The following is a 7438-nucleotide window of genomic DNA, read 5'->3' as shown; positions in this document are numbered from 1 at the left end:
ACAAGATTACATTTCATATCTGCTGCTGGTGTTTGTCCCTTTGGGTATTTGGTGAGCTCAGTCGTGTCAATATGAAGGGAGCTGGCCTTGGTGCTGAATCTATAGACAGCATTTTTTTGTTTTTTGTTCTGGTTGATAATGCAAGATGGTTTCATTTATATCCTGTGACAATGATTTGAAGACATTTAAACTCATACATAATTAGTTTGTTTGTTTTTTGGTTCCACTTTATCTGTAGCAGTGTCTTCTCTTTGCCCACACACACTTCTAATAGGTCCTGGTGCAGCTCATAAGTAGAAGAAATTAAAAAACTTTATAAAATGTAAAATGTAAAAACAATATGCATTTTTTTTCTTTTTTCTTTTTTTACCAATAATCCCCCAGTGAAAATAAAATAAAGATACATAATGGTCAGAAATCAGAATACACTACCACGGAAATTGTAGACCACGCACCTGCCAATCAGCGAAGAGCTGCGAAGCCATGACGTCAAACTCGTAAACAAAGCAGTCGAGATGGATGTAGATGAAGACATACATTCTGATTCCCGAGATCGAGGATTTAAAGCCGGAACAAAGAGAATGTTTGGTGAATTTTATCAAGGGGAAAGACGTTATTACCCTTCTCGCTACGGGATTTGGTGCATTACAAAAGTCACGACCAAAAAGCAGCGACTGGTTAAATTAAAAAAAGTACCCGCGTACTGCCGAGTAAACAAATCCTAATGCTGCGAGGTCAGATGATTTCCACGATGTGAAACAGGCTGATGAATCAGGCTAGTCTCCATGATGATAGAAAGGTTGAATGCCACACTGTTAAACAATCCAGACAGTGCAATATCACCTCCATGGAGAAAGTATTTGGTGCACCCTACACCTGAAAAGTTACAGAATGTACCTTAAAAAAAATATAAATAAAAATAGTTTGTACATTTTAATAGTCTGCAGTGGTCCCAATTTATCCATCACTTCCCTTCTATTATTATTATTATTATTATTATTATTATTATTATTATTATTATTATTATTATTATTATTATTATTATTTATTTATTTATTTTTTATTTTTATTTTATTTTTTTGAGAATGGAGAATGGAGAAAAGTGATACAATGCCAATCAGTTATTCTGCATCTGCACAGTGTACATCAAGGATCTGACCTGTCACTTGGTCTGGTTTAGTTTCCATCAAGAAAGAACCAGACAAAGCAATAAACATCTCCATGGAGACAAGCATTTGACAGGTCGTCCACCAGAAAAGCTACACAATACATCCCAGAAAGAACAAAACTCTCTGTACCGAAGAGTCCAATGAGAGAGTGAGAGCAGAAAAGTGCAGATAATGAATCCACTTCTGTTGTTCCATCTGAACACGGCTCTAATCAGACCGCAGATTAGACTGATTCAGGAGCCCATTAGAAACAGGACCACATAAGTGAGAGAAGTAATGGCTATTTTCAACATACGAATCATTTAGAGGTAATTGCACGAGTGAATACAAAAACACTGTCGGTCAATTAGGAGAGAAACAGAAAAAAAAAGTGTGTTTTTCTTCTCTAATCAGTACTAAATTAATATAGTGCAGCCATCTGTGAAACAATGGTCCTATGGTCTTGAGTACCTTTGCTTTTAGATTTCATGATGTAGAACTAAAAGGTGCATTGTGTAACTTTTATCGTGGAGCTACTTGTCACCATGGAGATATTACGGTTATGCCTTGATTATTATATTGTATGGAAATAAACTTGATCATCACAATGGAGAAGCAAACCTGCACATGGTAAGAATTCATGTTTTTAAGTTATTTTTGAGCTGTAAAACGCAATTAATTGAACAAGAGAAACATGTTAATGCCCTACTGTGGGACATTCCCAGCAAAGAATTTATATCTCAGTGGAAACAAGCAAGTAGCAAACCCTCCACCTTAAAATGTACACAGTGCACCTTTAAAATAATGGCTAAAAAAAATTAAAATAAATCACAACTGCAGTACTACCCGTACTGTGATCTGGTACAGCTCACCATCTACTGGCAGCAGAGAGAATTACCAGGTGTTAAACAATTTAACTAGGTAATGAGGAACATGCACAGACATGATTTCTACCATAAGTAATCTAGTGATCTGTGTCCTTGACCTAACAAGGTCACGTTTTCACACTGATATAGAGAAACTCATTGTGAAAATATTCTAAATGCGACCGACATAATACATTTAAAGGTCCTGTATTACGCCTGATTGACTCTTGTGAGCTTTTAGTCTTGTTAGAATGTGATCACCTCCTCAAATACATACCCAGAGTTGTGTTCTGTTTCATCTTCATCACATCTTTGAGTAATCCTTTATCAGGCTGTTTACATTGACACCAACCTCATCACTCCCCTCTTCGGGACAAAGCACCGGACCTTGGAGAACCGAGCCTTCACCGCCGCTGCCGCCGCCCCCCTACCTCTGGAAGTCACTCCCACAATCCATCAGAAACTCGGACTCACTGCAGCACTTCAAATTTCTATGATTTTCCCCTGTTTTCTACCGTGTGTTAGGCATCTTCAAAAAAGAACATTAAGCGTGTTCTCCCAAAAATGACCACTGGAATCAATCGATTAAAATCAAAAATAATTTATTCCCTATTCAATACAATTCTAATACAGAGCTCTGGGTCAGATCGTTGTCCCTAACGGCCTACAGCTACACAGGACTCACATCAGGCAATCTGAACGCCTGTCCATCCCTCACCCAGAGTTATAAACCATCCATAGTAATATGCAAATAATATGTTTACAATGGATTTCCTTAAAAGGACACAACCCTGCACAAAGATTACCTTAAAAACATACATGTTTCACATAGTGGTACCTTTAAACATACATAAGATTTCAGTGGTTAAGCAACTCAACTTAACTGTATTAATCAAACAAATATATAATTTCAGTATTTGATATATGCATGTATTACTTGATATAGTCTTCACATGTCACTTTTCTGTTTGTCTGTAAAGCACCTTTGAGTGTCCAAAAAAGCGCCATATAAGTCAGATGTAATATTATTATTTTTACATTTTATTACATGTCCAATGTTCTGTTCCAACTTGTGATGTCATGAAGCGGTAGTTTTCAAGTTACCAGCTCCTTTTAGTTCAGTAGAGATTCGCAAATCCTGAGCTTAAATTTTCCAAATTTAATTCTAGTGAAAGTGTATGAACTTTAAAAACACAGTGAAGCACTTCCTGTATTACCACATGACATCACAAGCTGGATTGGGGTGTTTTCTGGGTTTGATTTTCAATATATTGTTTATTTGAAAAAAAAAAAGACATGCACACAAACACTGCCAGTGCACAAAGAAGAAAATAAAAAGAGAAGAAAAGAGTTCAAATGAGAAATCAGTGTTTTGAAGTTTGAAGTCGAGTCCTCTGTTTAACATGATGTATATAAAAGCTCCCCAAATTTTTGTAAATTTATCTTGCTGGTCCAACAGATTGTACCAAAACTCAGCCTAAATATGCAAAGTCTGTGTGTTAAACATGTGTAAATGAAACAAAACACAACTCCAGGTCTGTTTTCAATGAGGAAGCAACATCATAATGATATGAAGCTCAGAAAAACGTGTAATATGAGCCCTTTAATTAAAACAAATAAATAAATAAATAAATAAATGAAGGGTTAATTATCGTTAGACTGTGTTGACTGTCAAATTAATCACTAGTCTTTGCTTTACTGTTGCCATAACACTGTTCATAATTAGAACATGAGTGTTTCTTGCAAGGTGAACGCTAATCAGAGACAGAGACAAAGGAGGAGACACACACAGAGCTGTCTAATTAAAATAATGACATAAAACTAGATTAATAAATAAAACAGGTTATGCGCTGAAGTCTCTCCGGGGAACGTAGCTGTCCTAGTGTCCCATTCGTCACAAAGAGGAAAATAAATTAGATTCCATTATTTCATTTAGATGTTTATTTGTGAATCGACCTTGAGGTGAGCTTCGGGAAAAGTGGATTACAAAATAAGAGTATGAGATAAATAGAGATAAGAGTTTTGGGTCTCATAGAGGAAAGGGTGCAGCTTAATGGAGATGTGTTCTCATTTTAGGCGAGGTGGGTGAAGTGTCTTGCCTAAGGACACGGCAGAACTTGATTTGGCCTTCAGGTTGTGGGACCATTGCTCTAACCACTGAAGCACCATTTAATTCTTGTTAGACTGTGTTGATTGTCAAATGATTTTTTTTTTGCTCCTTTTGAGGTCAGAGAGTTTTAGGATTCATAAGGAAATGCTACAGCGTAATGGAGATGTTGGTGTTTTCATTTTGGCTTTGCTTGTTTTTAAAAAAAATGTTTACTTTCTAGCTGAAAAAATAGACTAAAATAACCGCATATGTTTTAATTATGGATGTTCTTATTACACACAAAAAACTGAATCCACCTGCTTATCACCATGGAATTTTCGACTATGTTCAGACTGCAAGGCTTAATGCTCAATTCAGAGTTTTTCAGTGGTGGTCCATCAGAGACATAATTCCAAACGGTCTGTCCACTTCCTTTCAGAGCTACTCACTTGGTCACTGCATCCAACAGATCAGTGTGTGGATGCAAAACAACTTTCTCCAGCTAAACTCTGACAAGACTGAAGTCATAGTGTTTGGTCCACAGAAACAAAGGGACAGTGTCAGCAGTCACCTCCAGTCTCGCTCTAAAACCTTCAAATCAGGCAAGAAATCTAGGGGTAATAATGGACTCAGACTTGAACTTTAACAGCCACATCAAATCAATAACATCTGCAGCCTTTTACCATCTAAAAAACATAGCAAAAATCAAAGGTTTACTGTCTAAATCAGACTTGGAGAAACTTATCCATGCGTTTGTCTCCAGTAGGTTAGATACTGTAATGTTCTGCTCACTGGTCTCTCCAAACGAGCTGTGAGACGCTGCAGAACATCCAGAATGCTGCAGCTCGGGTCCTTACTCGAACTAGGAAGTACGAGCACATAAGTCCTGTGCTCAGGTCTCTGCACTGGCTCCTGTGCCTCAGAGACTTTAAAGCAGCTCTGCTTGTGTACAAGTCTCTCCATGGCCGAGCACCAAAGTACATCTGTGACATGTTAGTGTCATATGAACCATCTCGCACTCTGAGGACCTCAGGGACCGGCCTCCTGCTGGTGCCCAGAGTCACGACTAAACAAGGGGAGTCAGAGTTTCAGGTTCATGCAGCTAAAACCTGGAACAGTCTGAACATGTGAGACAGACTCTTCTGTGACGCTGTTTAAATCCAGGCTCAAAACATTTCTGTTTAACTGTGCATATAACTGAAAGGTTTTCATTCTGCTCTCTTCTCTCCAATTTATGTCTCTCTTTTTTAATTTTAATCTTCATGATTATTTATGTTTTGATTTGTTTTTATCTTATTCTGTAAAGCACTTTGAATTACTTTGTGTACGAATTGTGCTATACAAATAAACTTGCCTTGCCTTGCCTTGCCTTGCCTATTCCAATGGTTGTGCTGCTTCCAGACATGTATTTTCATATTAAAGCATTTGACCAATCACGTTTCAGCCGTCACTTGTTGCCAGGCAGAGTCAAAGTCAAAGAAGGCCTTCGGAGTCCATTCTGCAGGCCCTCGGACACAAAATAAATGTCGATGAAACTGTTACTTCAATGAATCAGATTTTGAGTCGATATCGCCAGGGCTTTCTAGCAGGTGTACGACAACGTCACCGGATTCAGACCCATGATTGGACGGTCAGAGAGTGAACCAGCCAAAGCAGCAAACTTTATCTGTAGCGGAACCAGGACTACACCAGGTCTAAACCAGCTCTAAACCAGGACTACACCAGGCCTAAACATACTAATCTTGGACTTGAGAGAGAGCGAGAGAGCAAGACAGCAAGAGATCGAGAGAGAGAACCGCCGAAACAGTGGAACAAGTGTCCGCAAAACATGATCGGGCGACAGCTGCACTGAGCCCTGTATGGCCTCGTGCCCCGTGATCCATTCGTCTGCGGTCACCCGACAGTCTACACGGGCACACCTTCAGGCTCGTCCTGACAAACAGTTGTGGTTTAGTTCTGGTTTAGTCCTGGTTTAGCACCCCAGCGCTCCTCACTTCTTGTCCGTGCACGGAATCTCCACGACTCTTCATACTGTGTCTCTGTAGAATAAGATGCTTTTATAACCGTAAAATAGTTATTGAGGAGTGGATTGTTTCACACAGAACTATTGAAGGCCTAGGTGTGAAATGCAAGGTCCACCACTGGATTTTTTGTGTGAAATCAGATTGTTTTTTGCGAGGTCGTTCACATTTCCAATTCAAATGTGACTTGTATGTGAGCTCCAGTGTGAAATTTAAACGCCCCAGAAGTGTCCTGCATGTGCACTGGAGAACACAACGACACGAAGCGAGCATGCTCAGTGTTTTCCGAAGTCGCCTAAACATGGATGCGAGAATTGAGCACCTGGAGATTTTAAAGTTGCTGTCGTGCCGGAGCCAGAACATGTACAGCTTATTTGTTTTACGGAGGAGATTGAGAAGGAGAAGGTTTTTGGCCATGGTGTTTTTGTGGGGCAGTGGCAGCAATGTCTGTTAATTAAATACAACAACAACCTTTTATGTTCATACACAATTTTCGTTTGACAAGATGAACATTTGTGTACATTTGTGAAGTGTAGGTGGGATGAATGTATCGGTTTTAGGAGCACATATCCAAGTGGTCATTAAAATAATTATTACAGGTCGCATAGGGGCGAAAAAACTGGATTTAGGTCACTTCAGGCTGCAGTCTGAATGTAGCCTTATTTCTCTGAATAAAATGACTCATGTGGTGACCAAAAGGTTAAGTGATTGCTTTAATATGAAGCCATGTATTTAGAGACTCAAAGTGCTTTATATTACAGCATTCACTCTACACTAAACCACAAATTCTCTGAGGTAGACTGACAAAACCGAGGCTGCCAGTCTGTGCCATTTCTCACATTACTAATAGGCAAGGCAGGTTAAGTGTCTTGCCTAAGGTCACAATGACAGACCTTGGTCCAAGTAGGAATTGATTCTCTGATCTTTGGGTCGGGGATCACTGCTCTAACCACTGAACCACTGCCGTCCCAATAGGTTCCATTTACGCTTACGTCACAATCAGGAAGATTTTGGAATTTGGAAACATGCGATTACAACTTCCCAGGCCCAGTTTCCTTCACCTACATGTCATTGTAGTGTTCCGTTATGTTTGTCTAATCAACAATTAGAATCATACCTCAGTTTTTCCACTGACACACAACTCCGAGCGCACTGGGTACACGCGATTAGGGCTACATTTACACATTATTTATTTATTTTAATAATTTGAGAAACAAATATTTCCCTCCCTCCGTTTTGCACACAGCATCATTTTCAAAAAAGTTTTCATTTACATCAACTTGCATAAATACGCCATCGAGCGCCGTCAAAACT

This window comes from Boleophthalmus pectinirostris, unplaced genomic scaffold (genome assembly GCF_026225935.1).
Source record: "Boleophthalmus pectinirostris isolate CB_2022bp ecotype Guang Dong unplaced genomic scaffold, ASM2622593v1 HiC_scaffold_3, whole genome shotgun sequence".
Lineage (NCBI taxonomy): Eukaryota > Metazoa > Chordata > Actinopteri > Gobiiformes > Gobiidae > Boleophthalmus > Boleophthalmus pectinirostris.
Note: the sequence above shows the minus strand (reverse complement) of the source record.